The sequence below is a fragment of the Oryx dammah genome, unplaced genomic scaffold (assembly GCF_014754425.2).
Source record: "Oryx dammah isolate SB20612 unplaced genomic scaffold, SCBI_Odam_1.1 HiC_scaffold_28, whole genome shotgun sequence".
NCBI classification, from domain to species: Eukaryota; Metazoa; Chordata; class Mammalia; order Artiodactyla; family Bovidae; genus Oryx; species Oryx dammah.
The window spans coordinates 78,198,404-78,215,769 of NW_024070212.1; the positions used below are offsets into that span (position 1 = coordinate 78,198,404).

The following is a 17,366-nucleotide window of genomic DNA, read 5'->3' on the forward strand; positions in this document are numbered from 1 at the left end:
GGGGCGGGCCGGGCGGCGGCGGCTGGGGCTGAGGGCGCGCCGCTGCCCGGCGCCCGCCCTGCAGCCTCCGCGGGGGACTGCACGCAGCTCGCCACCTCGGGGTAGGCGGCGGGGCACTGGGGCGGAGGCTCGGGGCGGGCTGGGACCCCGCACGGACTTGGAGGGTGTTGCTGGGCTGGTTTTGTTGTGGTTGGGATGTTTTTCGTTTTTTTTTCCTTCCCCTGCGGGGCGCGCGGGGGGGGGCGACCTCGCCCATCGGCATTTCCGCGGTTTACCTCTGGCCCTCGCTGGGGTGTCAGGAGCGGCGCAGGTTGAACGAGGGCGCGGGGAGACCCCCGGTGTCCCGCTCCGGCCCCCTGGCGGGGCAGTGGCGCGGAGGGGCGGGGCGGGTGTGTGTAAATGTTGCGCACTCGCTTTTCCCCCACCCCCGCCTGCTTCCAGGCAGCTGGCGTGGGTCCCTTGCCGTCCGGCGGCGACTGTAAATAGAGCCTGGATGTTGTTTACATGAAGGATCCGGCGGGAGGAGTCTGCGAGGAGGAGGCGGAGGAGGAGGAGGAGGGAGGGAGGAGAGAGGAAGACCGGAGTCCCCGCGGCGGCGGTCCGGGGCGAGGGTGAGCCCCGCGCGGCGCGGGCACCGGTCGCTACCACGAGGCCGGGACGCCGGACCCTGGGGTAGGAGGGAGAATGGGCGCGGGGCGGGGAGATGAGGGGGTCTGTCTGAGTGGCATTTTTAGCTTACAACCTGCCACGCAGATTCTCCGGGGCGAGAGGGGAGGGGTGTGCGCGGAGGGCGGGGAAGCCTTGATTTCTCCGCACGTTAGTGCTCGCATCCCCGATCTTTTCCCGCTTCCTCTCGGGGCTCACCTGTTTATTTCCATCAGCCAGAGCTTGCAGTTGGTTTTTTTTGTGTGTGTAGGCATGAGAGGCTGTTCCTTTTATTAGAAGCATTATTGGGGAAGGAGGGGTGCGTGGCTGTAATTTATGCCGGTCTCGATCGCTTTTCAAGAAGGGGGAGGGGACTTAGCGAAGATCGCCTGCTCCCGGCCGTAGCTGACCCCATGGGCGTAACCCCTGCCTTACCCTTTCCGAGGAATCTTTTCCCTCACTCAGCTACCCGCAGGCCAGCTACCACCTTCTTGGAGAAGGACCACACCTGTGCTTATTCCTCGCTTTGGAGGAGAGGTGAGCTGAAAAACCGACCAGCTTTCCCAAATCTGTTAACCAGCCCTCCCGTCCCAGAATCCCAGGCTTTCACCTGCCGATTGCGCTGGCCACCTCCGTCCCTCCACCCACCCCTGCAAGTTGTCTACAGATGTATCGGGATTTTTTCTTGCCTCTGGACCTGCAGCTCACAACCAGCAACTAACTGCTGGGTTTAGACAGAAAGAAGTGATCTCCTTGGGCTTAGTGTGCGTTCTTCGTTCCCCAGTGGGTCTTACGATGGAATCTGCCCCCTCTATTCTTTCGCTAAGAGCTTAGTCCAGAATCTGGCCTGAGTAACCAGTTTCTGGCTCTCTTTCTCTGGGCCCCACCCTGGCCCCTCTTGGTTCTCCGAAGCCAAATACGCCTCCCAAGCAGAAGGCACACCCTGCCCTAAATCTAACCATTCCAAAAGGGAGGAGGAAACAGTGGAAGAGAAGGGACCCAGGGGTCTTCTTTCTGTCCTGCGTATCCCCAACAGCAGTTTCCTCTTCAACCCTCCTGCATTTATAATCGATTTATTCTTCTTATCAGCTGCTCCCCATTTTTGCCTGTAGTCCTACGATAGATATTTAGGTGGGGATGGAGGTGTGGAAAAAGAGATGTCACCCCTGTTCCCTAGTGTGAGACATTTTCATTCTCAGTCTTTCCATTTTTGAGATGCTTAACAATTAAAATATGTAAATATGTTTGCACGCTTATTTGAACTTGTTTTCTTGCTGGCTAATGAATAGCTGGATTCAGAAAGGAGGGGGAGAAAGCGATGAGAGGTGTGCATTCTCCCTTAGGTCCCCTTTATGAGCATCCCCCAGAGTTGCTGGAGGAGACCCTTCAATGAAAGCCAGCAGTCTCCCTTCCATGACATCACCACCTAAGCCCTTCCAACTTTAGCTTCAGAACAGGAAGAAGGCTCAAAATAGAACTACCTTAGGAATCCAGCTCCTTTTAGAAGATCAACTTTTAAGTCAGCTGCAGGAGAAACACTGAACTTTGACACGCGGAGAGAAAGCTGCAGTGTTTGTAATTGGTTCCTTTGGGGAAGGGTCTGGCGATACTTTCCATGTGTACTCAGAAAAGCTTTTCCCAAGATAAGTTGAATACCTAAGCCGATGAATGATTAATTGAATAGTTTGAGATTCGTTTATTGAATTATTCATGTGTTTCAGTATGTCAACAGTAACAAGTACTTTTTGGAATGAATTAAAGAGGGGCTCCTAGAATGTGTTTCAGGGAGTTTGCTGGAGAGAGAGGAGGTTGGTGGGGGGTAGGAGGGAACACTTGAAGGCAAGGAGTCTGAGGATGCAGTGACAACTGTGGTGAGTATGGAAGTTGAGAGGCTTACTATAAACAAGGCCTGTAACTTTTACAGGGTGACTAATATCCTGGACAAAGAAATAACGATGGCAGGATTTTCCACCTTTACCTTGAAAGTTAACTTGGTATCTTTGAATCATGATGTTTCCATTTTTATTTTTCCCTGAATTCTCAGAGCTGAAAGAGTTGTTCATTCTTTAGAAAGGGCTTCTTAATAAGTGATCGTCACTGACGTATTAACAACTTAAAGATTAGGAGGGCAGAAAATACCTGACATCATTTGAGTAACCAGTGAGTGCTGTAGAGTGACTTGCTGGGTGAAGGGTTCTGATTTTTAAAAATCCAGGTGACAGGATCTTCTATACCTCTGTTAGTGCAGTAGCCACTAGCTACGTGTGGCTGTCAAGCACCTGAAATCTGGTAGGGTGATAAGGAACTGATTTTTAAATTAAAAATTGGTGTTCAGTTTTTTGGAAAAGTTCATTATGTTTGGAAGTTGGGTGTATGTGTCTACTTTTTAAGCTGTGAATTTTATGAAATCTACAGATTATTTCTGATGAAATTTTAGTGTTTGAATTGAGATGTGTTAAGTGTAAATATGCCCTGGGTTTCAAAGACTTAGTACAAAAAAGTAAAATGTCTCATTAATAATGTTTATATCAATTACATGTTCCAATGAAAATATTTTGGGTGTATTGTGTTAAGAGAATATGTTGTTAATGTCATTTAACCAGTTTATATTTTAGTTTTTTTTTTTTTTTTTTTAATGTGACTTGGAGTATCTAAGATTGCAAACGTGACTTGCTTTTGCTTATCTGGGACAGCACTGGTCCATGATATCACTCCTTTCTTTCTTAGTTTTAATTTCCAAAGAGGTGACTGCAGGAAATACAGTTATTTCATGTTTGTCAACCATTTACTTTGCCCTGCTATTTTCCATGTGGATTTGGGGACCCCCAAGAGTTACTATTACAGTACAAGAAAGTAGTATACAGTACAAGTACAGTATAATAGTGCCAGCCCTGCAGATTTCTCTGTAGGAGACATGCCCCGCTCAGGAAGGTCAGTAAAAATGTCCAGGGTATTGGAAGGGCTAGTTAGGGGTATCGTGAGAAAATTTAGAGACCCGCATATCTGGCCAGACCTGCTTTTGTAAAAGGTTTCTGGGAATACCAAACTATACCAGGGAAGAGTGTGTGGCACTTGGTGCTACAGTTGTGACACCTGGTGACATCTTAGTGATACCATGCACTTTTAAAAAATTTTCTCTTTCTCTGCTTTCACTTTCTGCCCGCACATCATAGCTCCACTGGTGGGAATCAAGCTCACAAAGTTGCTGATCCCTTTTCTCAAAAAAAGTATAATGTTGACCTGAATGGAATGTTGGTATCTTTGGAGTTTGGTATTATCTATTGAGGTTCAGTAAAGATACTGGAAGGGACTTGGGCGTTTAGTACTATCCCCTCATTTTATAGATGACAAACTATCAAGTACCTTGCCTGTTGACATAGAGACCGAGGAATTCAGTATATGCTTTTGTTGATAACCTATTTAGGGAATCCCTGAGAAATGAAGAAGTTTGTCAAGTATTTGTTGAGCTTGCACTTTGTGGGAAGGACTGTGATTAATTTTGTGAAGAGACATAAAGAGAACAGTCTCTGACTTCAGAACAAGACTGTAGACTTGAGGAAATCAGATGTAAACAGAACCACAGTAAATCACAGTTTAAGATCCAACATGTCATAATGAGTGCTGTACCCCTGTGTTGCAAGTAGAAACGTGTTCCTTTTCCATGTGTTACAAGTAGAAATGTGTTCCTTTTCCAGATGTAGGAATAGGAGCTCTGAGTGGTGGACTCTGCAGAAGAGAGGACTGTGCTTGTGTTTCTGCACCAGCCCAAGGCTCTAGAAGTGGAGGTCAGTGCATGCCTTTGGTATAGCCCCCCTTCAGCTGTCAGTTACGGGAATTTGAGAAGTAAGACCCAGCATTGCTAAATGCTGTGCTGAGGAAATCACAGATTAATAGAAGATGACCAGAGTTTCTAGAGATGGTTAGCTAGGGGTGGATCAAGTTGAAGTTAGCTGGTATATTTCTAACTGGTTATTCTAAAAGAATATGATAACAAAGGTGAAATGAAGTAAAGCTGACTTGTGAGCAGACTGTGAAATTGAAAATCTGGGGCAAAAATTAAATCTCAAGCAAAGTCCAAAGGTGAATTAAGTTGACAGCTAGACTACAAGTGTGTATGCTGAATACATGTGTAATGGAGAAAGTCCCATAGAATAGAATACTATATTCTCTCAAACATTAAGCAGGATGGTCCAGCTGCTTATAGATTCTTAGTCTCCTGGAGCTTTGAGGGCTGAAATCCCCATCATTTCATTCCTCTTTCTGTCTCAACATTACCGAATATAGACCTTCTGTGTTAGCCTTTTTCTACGTGACCTGCTGAGGTTATGGAGCGTGACTGTTTGGAGTCCAGTGCTTGGAATGGGTAAAACAATGTCACCCCCTCTGTAATTAGTCCCAGTTAATGCTTCTCTGTGAGAATTGGGGCTGACTTGGCACCAGGCAGTTGTCCTTGGCTTTTCCTTGATGTTTTAGCTGATTTATTTCTCCTAAAGAAAGAAAAAAAAATATGTAGCCTCCTCAATCCAGGTTTCCTACTAATCTTGACACCAGTTTTTAAACACTCTTAACAGCAAAGCTTTGCCATGAAACACAAATATACGTTCTCTGTCCTCCAGACAAAGCAGTAGTTGACATTTGGCATCTTCTGTTGACAGTACATTTTTACATCTTGACAGTTGGGTCAAATTTGCGCATTTTGTAATGTCACCAGGTTGGATGGTAGTTTTCAAGTTGGGGAAGGAAAACAATCACACTTCAGTAAAAGACAGGTGGATTTAAATTAAGCAACTATTTGAACTATTTTAGTTTTTAAGTATTGTCAAATATTTTGCATGCCAGCAGCTCGTTTCATGGTATATATAATCAGATGCTTAAAAGTTCAAAATCATTGTGTTTTCATTTTCATTCTGTTGATGTGAGACATGACATATTTTTTGTGTTCCATGAGGTCTAAAACCACATTTTTAGTATACCAGTTTGCCAGTAGTACTTTCTAGATGATAATGGTGCATGCATCATGAAGAAATTGTTCTCAGTTGTATCATTTTTCATCATAGAAGAACTGAGTTTAAAACTAGGTTGATCTTTGGGGCAAAGCATTTTACTCTTCCTTTCTCCCTCTTACTGTGCAGTATACTTTTGTACTGTAACATGAGCACCTGCCGTCACTTGTTTTAAAATTAAAATAATTCAGTTTTTTTAAAGAAGTATCTATTGACAAATGTTTTTCATGTACATGTAGAAGAAATAACTTCCAAGAGAAATAAAACATTTTAAGTGTTTATTAGTATTTATAAAATACAATTTTGAAAACTCATACTTTTGCTTCCTTGAAACTGCTTTAGAATTATTCTGAGAAAATATTAATTTAATGATTCACAGTATAATGGTAGTTTGCTTTTTATTATTATTTGATCACTTAGCTCCCAGCTGTATCCCTGCCCCTTCCACACAATTTAGGTGAAAAAGAAATGAGAGGAAAAATGAGGAAATAGAGGAAATACTCTTTACTTTTTGCCCCCAAAATCTTTAGTTGTCTAATTTTGGGTCATGACTAATAGAGTGAATTTCAACTTTGCAGTACATTATAGACTTTTGAGTTCATACTTGTTGACTTCATATGTAGACATTCAATTGCACTACCACTCAGTGTATGCAAAGAATGGTCCAATAACTACTAAGTATATCAGAGTTATTTATTTGTTCCCATCTTTACCTACCCTCCAGTATCTCAGAGGAAGTATTCATGTTTTCCAAAGTGGACAGAACTGTGGCTGGGAAATGTTAGGTGGTAATCTTTTATCTTTAATGTATCAGCTATCTTAAAATTTTATTCTCAAATAATCACAATATCTTTGTTTATGTAACAGATGTTTATAATTTGGGTGAAAATGTGCAACTGTTTCCAGTAACCTTAGGTTAAGGGAATCCTAGTTGTTTTTTTTTAATCTTCGTTGCCCTCTCCTGTTTCAACTCTGTATTGCGTCAGTTGGCGAAGACCTAGGCAATGACTTCTTTAACTTTTAGATATTTCTGCACTTTTAGAGAGTTGTTTTAATTTGTATGCAAGTGGATTATTTTATTGGATATTCCTTTTCTGAAGATATAGTCAGTTTTATAGTGTATAAAATTAACAGTTGAGCTGGCTTACTGTACTCTACTATTTTCTGACCTCTGCTGATCTAAAGAGTTGATTCATCTCTTTGACTTATTTGAAGTACTGTGCTGATATCTAATTTGCATATAATGGAGTCTTTGAAACTGAGCAGATGCCTAATTGAAAACACAATTAATTTTCAAATATCTGTCAGGTTCCACTCGTGGTGAAATAACTTGAGAACTTAATGACTGACATGGAAAAAACTGAGTGAATCATGGCTTTAATAAGTTGACTATTCTGAAGCTTGAATTCCAGTTTCAGAATCTTTTTGTACTTTTATTAAAAGTACATCATCCCTGAAGATGACTTCAGGGTACATCTTAAAGGTAACAGGTAGCTTCAAAGCAAGTGATGTGTATATGTTGATTTTTTTAGAAGGCATTCCAAAGGATGTTAACAATCTTTCACCATAACTGTAGAATTGACATTAACTATAGTGAAAAACACCCCATAGGTGTGATATAAATGTGTAATCATCATTAGTGTCATCAATTTGAGTACATTCTTAGCACTCAAAGCAAGAACAATAGAAGTCTTTTTTGGGCGGGCTGGTGGGGGGTGCTGATGTGTATTTCTTCTTAAATCATAAACTCCCACAAGCTCCTGCTTCATGACCTGAGACACTGAGAAAACTAAAAATTTTAACCTGAAAGTAGATGTTTTCAGAATCTTTCTGTTTGTGTAAATTGTGTAAACTGAACAACCACTTGATGGAGTTGAATGGCTGGGTTAAGGCAGAGAAAAAAGCACTAGGTTCCATCATTTGACATGGATTTGAACTCAGGTTCAGTGTAACCAGTGATGTGATCAGGTAAATCACCTAACCTCTCTTCAGTTTTCTTTTTTTTTTTTTTTTTCTCTTCTTTTTTGGCTTTCCTGCACAGCATGTGAGATCTTAAATTTCCTGACCAAGGATTGAACCTGTGCTCTCTGCAGTGAAAGCGCCAATTCTTAACTACTTGACTGCTAGGGAAGTCCCTAATCTCTCTTAGGTTTTTATTCTCTTTCTGTAAAATGGGCTAATGATGTCTAACCTATTCCAGAATCCTTTTGTGATGAATTAATGAGTGATTCATTGACAATCCCATAGGGTTCTTGTGAAAACCAAAGCAGAATGCACATAGAAAATTATTGCATGTTCGACAGATGTGAAGTATTATTGCCATGTTGGATTATGAGCACTTTGAGGGTAAGGACTGTTTCTTACTTACCTTCAATTCCTGGACATCCAGAAGATGTCTGGAAACAGTAGACCTTCAGTAAGTATTTATTGCATGAATGATTGAGGTCAGGAAGATGGAATCAGTGAATCCATGCTCAGTAGAGGTAACGCTGTCAAATAGAGCCAGAAAGCATGTTTGATGTATTCGTGGTTGTTCATCATTAATATGTATAAATCACATGTTCATCATTCATCTTAATATAATTCAGCCAGCCCTTTTACTATTTCAGCCTCACCAGTTACTGGGCTGTGACCCTATTTTTTCTTCTGCTTCCCCACCTTCCAGAAGGGGATCTTTTAGTCCTTCACTTCCTGGGGAGCCTTCAGAGGGAGTACTGCAGCCACCCGGAAAGGATGCTGCTGGCCGACGCAGTGACTGACAGGCTGCCCTGGCTCAGTTATCACAGTGCTGATGCTGTCCATTCTAAAGGTACAGTACTGTGATAACTGAAGGATGGCAGCCATCTTGCCTTCCATCAGAAGAGCCGCGCCGTGCCTGGGAAGGAGGACAGAAGACGAAGGATGGCGTGTGAAACAGTGGCGGGACCCATAAGCCCGCTTACCCTCTCCCTGCTTTGTTCCTTCCCTAGAGTCAGGGAATGTTATTCCATCTCTCTTTGCCTTGTTTCGTGATACGAGGCTAAGGAGGAGTTGGGTAGTAATCTGTCCTGTGGTACTGACTGGACATGTTATTAAAATCTGTGGAACATTTGAGAGACTGATGCTAGGTAAGTGCTGAGTGTGGATTAATATCTCTGGAGTGATATTTGGAGACATTTGTGCCACTCTTATAAAAAGTTACTAATTAAAATAGCTTGATGTCATCAGTATTGGATGTTCAAAATGAAATTCAGCTTAAACAGGGAGAAAAAAGTCCTACACGTTGAACAGTGTTCACATTTTAGCATGAATAAAATTCCACCTTTGTCTTTAAGGAATTTTTAAGATCTAGTCTTAATTCAGAAAATCCCCATTGAACGCCCGTGTTCTTGCTGCTGCCACCTTTGCATCTGTGGGCATCTTTGCTCAGTCACGCCTGACTCTGCGACCCTTTGGACTGTAGCCCGCCGGGCTCCTCTGACCATGGAATTTTCCAGGCAAAAGTACTGGAGTTGCCATTTCCTACTCCAGAGGAATCTTCCTGACCCAGGGGTGAAACTCCTGTCTCCTGCCAATATCTTGTATTGGCAGGTGGATTCTTTACCACTGAGCCACCTGGGAAGCCTCTGCTGTCATCTTTACATGAAAATAAAATGTAAATAATTTTACTTATACCAAATAATTAAGGAGTACTCTGCAGTGTCATCTAGAATATGTCAGTTTCAGGGCTGTGAAGGTCTGAATATCAGCCCAGCATCGGTTGTGCACAAAAGACTAGGAAATTTAACAGAGCACACATCTTCAGCCTGGATCCTTGAGTACTTCTAGAGTTAGAGGTGAGGTTATTGGAGAAGCCACATTTTCCCGTATCCCTCCTCCCTGAAGACTCCCTAGGAAGCTGTACACGTGGAACAGCGGCAGACAAGGATCAGAGTACATGACCTGATTATGTGTTACATCATAGTCTGTTGCAAGGCTCAGGTAATTTCATGTAGTTTAGCCTCAGTGCCCTAAACAGAAACCTCTTAATATCTTCCTAGGCTCACATCTGTACCTGTTAACCTTCCCACTCCGTGGATAACTGACTAGTATAGAAACCAAAGCAGTGGGCAAAGAGAGAATAGAGTCTGCTGAGGTTAAGACCTGCCACCGCAGGTCAAGAAGAGCCAGGGAAGGAAAAATTATATATGTGACCCTTTAATGTACAGAAATTACCCAGTATGCAGCATAGCCAAGTTGATGTTTTAAGCCTGTTTTATTATCAAGTCCTTCAGTGGAACAGAGTCCAGAAGAAAGGTGACTGGGAGCGAGTAGAGAGGCCTAAGAGCTTCCATTTCCTGCCCATCCTGTAGTCAGACATTCCTGGTCACCATGCTCCTTTGCTGGTCCACACAGTCCTCTGACCCTCCTCTTCCCCACCCCAAAGGTGCTGTTCTTGGAGGAACCCCTTGAGCCACACCTGGTTGACCCTGAATTGCTTTCCTTGTGGCACTGACCACCGTATGACCCACGACCTCCACATGTCTGCATACACTCAGGGTTTCTTCAGACTCCACACTGACTGCGGTTTTGATTAGTTACAGGGAGGGACAGTTCTGCCTAATTGTGTGTTATACTACCAGTTCTGAAATTCCTTGGAGTGTCCTGCTCCCTTCAACAGAAAAGGAATTTCTGACAGAAACCCTGGAAGAACTTCTAAGAAAGGAAAGTTCTGGGACTGGTGAATTCTCAAGTAACAAAGCACTCCTAATTTTTAGTGTTATAGCAGGTGGAAAAAAATGCTTCTGGGAGTGATGTCTTGTGCAATCATTGGCCTTAGTGGGGATTTCACCACCTTCCTTGATCTTCCTGTTTTCCCATTACTGGTTTTAGAAAAAATCAGATTTTATACTTAGCGGACTTTGACCCCAGGGTCCACACCCGTGGGCTGTTACAGAGCTGAGTGTTGGGTGTAGTTTGGAATCACTCCTGCATTTCTACAGACTGAACCTTACTGGATCCTATTTCCTGTCAACAGGAAAGCCTGAGCTCAGCCTGAGATGTGAACTACAGAGGGCCTACCTGAGAAGTCCTTGGCATTTAGGGGCAGTTCATAGATGTAGGGTGTTCCCAACAGGTTAGGTGAGAAGTAATGCAAGAGAAATCTGATGGTGTTTTTCTGCTGCTTTATTTGAAACACGTACGTACCAAGTGTGTTTGGTTGGTGTTTTCATTGTATTCTTCAGTTGAGGTGTGTGAGAATGGGAACCCTGGAATTACACGTAGAAATACCGGATGATGCAGCCTGCAGCATTTCTTCCAGTTATGCACCCAAATGAACAGAATCAGACGTTTTTGCACCTGTGTTCACAGCAGCATTCACAATAGCCAAAAGGTAGAAGCAACTCAAGTGTTTGTTGACAAACATGGATAAGTAAAATGTGTATATGTGCGACAGAATATTACTCAGTGTTACTACGGAAGGAGGTTCTGACACAACATGGGTGAACCTTGCTGGTAGCTACATGAAATGAGCCAGACTCAAAAGGACAAATAGGGTATGACTCTTCTTATGTGAGATTCCTAGAGCAGTCAGATTCATAAAGCCAGAGAAATGATGGTTGCCTGGGGCTGCAGGAAGGGGCAAATGGGAAATTTATGTTTACTGGAGTTACTGGGGAAAATGAAGACATTCTGAGATGAATGGTGGTGGTTGCACAATGTGAATGCACTTATTAATACTGCAGAACTGTACACTTAAAGATGGCTAAAATGGTAAATTTTATGTCCGTTTTACCACCACCAAAAAAAAAAGCCTACGTAATAGCACTTGCAGCCAATGACAGGACTGAGTTGATTGCTTTCTTAGACAGTCTTCAGTGTGAAGATAATTGCTGTTTAAAATCAGCAATTAAAATGTAATTCCCATGTCTTTATGCATTTAAAGTTCTCTAATCTGTAGACTGTTAGACATATTTCCAGAGTTTCTGACATACCATAGCTTTAAAATTTTGTAAAATATAAAGAAAAGGAAGGATGATAACAATGCTGAAAGCAGAGCGAGAAAAAGGCCTCAGCAAGAAGGCAGATGAGGGTGCCTCTTGCTGGCTTTTATGTCTTTTCTGGTGAATTTGGGCAACTCACCAGACCTTTTCTTTTTTCTCTTTTTTACTTTTAAAATATTGAAATTCATATGCCATAAAATCCACCATTTTAAATCTACAATGAAGTGGTTTTTAGTATATTCATAAATTCATATAACCATTGTCACTGTCTACTTCCAGATCACTTTTTAAAAATTAATTATAGGAGGATAATTACTTTATAATATCGTGACGGTTTTTGCCATACATCAACATGAATTGGTCATAGGTATACATGTGTCACTGTGGCCCCCCCCTGCCGATCCTGAACCCCTTCCAGTTCCCTCCCCACTCCATCCCTCTGGGTTGTCCCAGACCAACCAGCTTTGGGTACCTTGCTTCATGCATCAAACTTGGACTAGTCATGTATGTTACATATGTTAATATACATGTCTCAATGCTATTCTCTCATCCCACCCTCGCCTTCTCCCACTGAGTCCTAAAGTCTGTTCTCTACATCTGTCTCTCCTTTATTGCCCTGCACGTAGGATCATCAGTACCGTCTTTCTAAATTCCATACATATGCATTAATATACAGTATTTATCTTTCTGACCTACTTCACTCTGCATAATAGGCTTCAGGTTCATCTACCTCATTAGAACTGACTCAGATGCGTTCCTTTTTATAACTGAGTGATGTTCCATTGTGTATATGTACCACAGCCTATCCATTCGTCTGCCAACGGACATCCAGGTTGCTTCCATGTCCTAGCTATTGTAAACAGTGCTGCAGTGAACACTGGGATACATGTACCTCGCTAAAGTCTGGTTTCCTCAAGGTATATGCCCAGCAGTGGCATTCACCGGACCTTTCCATGCTCCAGTTGCCTCAGTTGTCTGCTGCTTTGGAGTCATGGTAAAGATGAAATTTTATGTGTGTGTTTATAGTTTGTATTGTATGCATTTTGTGTGTGTGTGTGTGATTATTTTGATGACCAAAGCAACATTTAGGCATTATATCTTATTCTCAAAATGTAGAAGTAGTGTCTGAAAAGAATAGAGTTAATATTTTAAAATAAAGTTTTAATAAACTTCCTAGCTGGACTTGTCACTCAGCTCTTCCTAGCCTGATTAAAAGGAGCATTCTATAGCTTGTTTTCCATCATGAAATATTTTTCCTGTTTGTTATTATGTGTTTAAATTAGAAAGTAAGAGAAGTAAAATAATAAGAGACTAAAAGTAGACAGTAAAACCCTTCTCTAAGTGATTGCATGTGTTATTAGCCCTCAGTAAAAGGCATCATTTGTGGACTGTATCCACATCCTCACAAAGCTCTTGCTTGGATTCATGCTCTGGAAGTCAGATTTTGATGGTAAGAATGGCCTCCACCAGATTCTGTGTAGATCCCAACCCTTGATTATATCATCCAAAGTTGGAGCAGAAAGTTAGCTCTTATCTCTGCCATGCCAATTTCAGATATTTTGCTGTGCCTCATATAATACATTCTGAGCTTCTCTGAATAACCAACCAACTAACTATAAAGGCGCCACACATTTGTTGTACTATTATTAAACTGACTTCTTCCAAATCAATTGTTTATTGAGGCAGCAAGATTCTTGTATTATACTTCATGCAGTTTTCCCCCCCCTAAAAATTGCTTCCTTCCTTCTAACACTGCATTCATATTTACAATTAATCCTCACCAAGGAGTTGGTTTTCACCATTACCTGTTAAGAGTTTTTTACTACACAGGTTTTTGATTCAGCATGAACAAGAGTAATAGAGACATCAAAAACCACTTTGTTTTATTCTTCCATATTCAAAACATGATGTGAAGATTGCTATTGGGAGGGAGCACCAAGTATGAGTGTGTGTTCCTGGAACGTTCTCCACTGGAGTTCCTTATACTTAAATTCGTTGAAGGGGGTTTGTATTGTAATGAATGCCCCTAATGTAATATATGTTGAAACAATTCACATAATTGAAATGGATTAAAGTAAGCTGATGATACCTTGTTTTATGCATTTGGACTATTACTGTATTTTTATTTTTCATGAGGAGATGGATAGTGATGCTGAAAAATGGGAAGCTGTAGAGGACAGTTCCAATGTGGTGAGAAATTCATTTTCATTTTCTGCCAGTCTCTGTAAATAAAATTCTAGACATATTACTTAGACTCTCATTGCTTGCTTTTTTTCCCCCACTTTGAGTATCTTTGGACCAGGGATATCTTAGGGTCAGTGGGGGTACTGTCTAGAACATTTTGCTGAGAAGACTTTAGAGGCCACAACTGGGTTCCACAGAAAAGAAAGTGAAAGTCGCTCAGTCGTGTCCGACTCTTTGCAACCCCATGGACTATATAGTCCATGGAATTCTCCAGGCCAGAATACTGGAGAGGGTAGCCTTTCCCTTCTTCAGGGGATCTTCCCAGGGGATCAAACCCAAGTCTCCCACATTTCAGGCAGGTTCTTTTACCAGTTGAGCCACAAGGGAAGTCCAAGAATACTGGAGTGAGTAGCCTATCCCTTCCCCAGTGGATCTTCCTGACCCAGGAATTGAACCAGGGTCTCCTGCATTGCAGGCAGATTCTTCACCATCTGAGCTACCAGGGAAGCCCCAAGCTCCAGGGTTCCACAGAAAGGAATGCTGTAACCACCTGTCACGTCTACCTGTGGTCTGCTCTCAGTGGCTGTCATCGGCATCAGACTGAGATGCAGGGATACATTGATGACACCTTGCCAGCTACTGCAGTATTTTTAGTACAGAGGTTTAGATCCTCTGGGAAGGCAGACATTCTCAAAGTTAGATTGATAGACTAGATTTCTGGGGAGTTATGTCATTGGGAATATAAACACCCTTTATATGGGGAGGGCATCATGGGCATCTAATTAAAATGTCTACTACATAATGTATAGAATTATGTCAACATAAATCTTCCCCATTTTTTATCATTCACTGGTTCCTGTAAAATTAATACTATAAAATTTACCATGTTTTAGTAAATGCATTTTAAGCAGTCTTGCCTGGTTTATATATATAGAACTTTGTATAAGTAATTAGGTCTAATAGGCTAGAAGAGGACTTCCTTTTTTAAAGGTAGTCAGGATTATTTGCTTGAGATGAGTCAGTATGTTTTGAATGTGCATATACCAAGGCTCCAGTTTCATCCGAATTCAAATCTTCAAGGTAAAAGAGTTCTCCACATTTCATATTTGAAGAACCTGAGGAAGCTCACAGAAGATCTTCAGCACACAAAACTAGTAAGTGGTAGAGTAGGGGGTATGAATCTAGATCAAAAAAACTGAGAAAACTAAGTTAATAGGTATTAATCCTACCTGCTTTGCTTGAGTGTAGATTAGTAAATAAGCTTTTGAAAAGGAAGCCAGCATATGTCACAGCACCTTCCCCCATCCAAAGTGGCTGCCTCTGTTACCTTCTTGGCTGAGTACCTATTATTGCCTCTTTAAAATGAAAATTTGATCATGACATGATGTTTTAAATTCCTCCAATGGCTTCCTTCATGCTGTTGAAATCAAGACTGTTGGCCTTAGCATGCTGTGTTACTGAAGATTTCTATTGGAAGGGAATGCCAAGTATGAGAGTGTGTGCCTGAAACATTCTCAGCTTGAATTCCTTATATATGAATTGGTTTCCACCCACCTCTCTGGCCCCATGTCTTGTACCCAGTTGACTGGCCCATCCTTGGTCCAGGGAATCAAGCTACTTTTCACCTGTGGTGCGTTTCCTTCTGCCTGAGGCACCCTTACCATTCACTTCACCTGGTTATCTTGTCGTTTAGTCTCGGATTAGTTAATTCCTGACAGTCCCATCTGTGTCCAGTCCTGTGGCACTCTGTGTGTTTCAGTGTACTTGTTACAGCTGAACTACATAAATGCACGTGTGTGTGTGTAACTTGTCATTAGATCATGAGTTCCTTGAGGGCAGGGACCATGGCTGTGTCTATTGCTGTGTTCACAGTGCCTGGCCCAGAACCTGCTGTGTGACTCAGTAGAAACCTAACGTGGTATGATTTGCCAAGTGGGGTCCTTCCTGTTTTCTAAGAGTGCGTGAGAAGAGTCCACAGCTAAAAAGGTGTTTAAAATCCCCACTTTTCTGTGAACAGAGAACTGCAGCTCTGTGACAAGCGTTTTTCTGTAAAACTTTTTCAAAAGGTGCCATTAGAAGTGGCTCTCAGATGGCCCTGATTGCTCACACCCGTCCCTATAAAAAGAGGAGCGGAAGAGAACCTTGTTCAGAGAGCAGAGTTGCCCTTGGAGCTTATCTTTTGTCTGAAAGTTGGTGAGCCACCAGCTGTGCCATAAAGAGCTCCCCACCCCCAGACTCTGCAAAGCTAAGAGAAGGGGTGGGGGGAGGAGGAGGAAAGGAGAGATGCAAACTGGGTGGGACAAGGATGTGAATTTCTTGGACTCCATAATCAACTCATGTGAGTCTGTTGTGGCTTAGAAAGCTTCTCTGGTGATGCAGTGGTTAAGAATCTGCCTTTCAATGCAAAGGATGTGGGTTTCAGTCCCTTGTCAGGGAACTAGTCTCCCACATCTGTGGGGCAACTGACCCTGAGCACCGTAACTAGAGAAGCCTATGTGCTGCAACTAGAGAAGGCCCTCACACTGTGATGAAAATCAGTGCCACCAAAAAAAATAAGGCAGCTTGGGACTTACGTCTTCTGGCTAGTGCCCTGCAGGAGAGCCGCCCCCACGACCTATGAGTGGATCCCAGGAGTGAGCCAGGCTGTGGATGGCATCCCAAAGGATAAGCCTCTGGCCAGTCAGAAAACCCACCCCCAGCAAGATGGGGTGGTCCATGTGGGAACCCTTTCTGAAACTTCTGAGCCCCATTTGATGCAGAGCTTATTGGAAAGATGTCATTTGAGCAGAACTTGCTCTCAGGTTCACTGTCAGGAGTCATGAAAGGAACCAACCAAGAAAGGAAGCTTGAGGAGAGGTGAGGCAGGGGCATGGGAGGGTAGGGGAATGAGGGAGAGACCACCTGACTCCTCCACCCCACCCCCTGGAGCTTTAGGCCTCCCCTTAGCTGGAGAAAGTACAGAGCTTTGTACTGAATATGGAATTAAAATCTTCATCAAAGTGAAATGCTTGGTGGCTCAACTTGGTAAGAAGTTAATTTAAGGCCCTTACTACTCGCAAGGAAGGGGGAGGTGTTCAGAGCACAAAAGTGGAAGATACTGGACATAAAAGTTTCATGTTTTATTCACCGATTTGAAAATCAAAACATTTAAAATTATTCATTAAAAGGATGAAAGGGCTATGAAGTGCCCCTTTAGATAGAAGTTTGCATGTTGATATTTCTTTCCCTAAAAAGCCCCCTCACTGCCACTTCTACCATGTTGAAGGAGTTGGAAATATTAGTTCAGTCCTAACACTTCCAACAGCCTGTTGGCTCCCACTACTGTCTCCTCTCTCTTCTCCAAAAAGCAGAATCCAGTAAGGACATTTCCGGGTAACCCACCTCCTAGCACATTTGCCTGAAGGTGCCGTGCATGAGGGTAGATGGAAGTTAACTCAGTGTTACCAGTATGTTAAGTAATTACCCAGTGGTATGAGTCCACACCTTTGACCTTCTTTGTGCCTGATAGATTGACTAAGAATATCTCTGCAGAACCAGCTGGCTTAAAAAACAAAAATAAAAACTTGCAGAT

The 17,366-nt window shown here is 42.6% G+C and overlaps 1 long non-coding RNA gene across 1 annotated transcript; it reads left to right on the plus strand.

Moving 5' to 3' along the window:
- Positions 1–593: 593 nt before the first annotated feature.
- Positions 594–13,859, plus strand: LOC120857037. Its single transcript, XR_005719550.1, has 2 exons — positions 594–672; positions 4,341–13,859. It is a non-coding gene; the product is annotated as an uncharacterized LOC120857037 (long non-coding RNA).
- Positions 13,860–17,366: the final 3,507 nt, after the last annotated feature.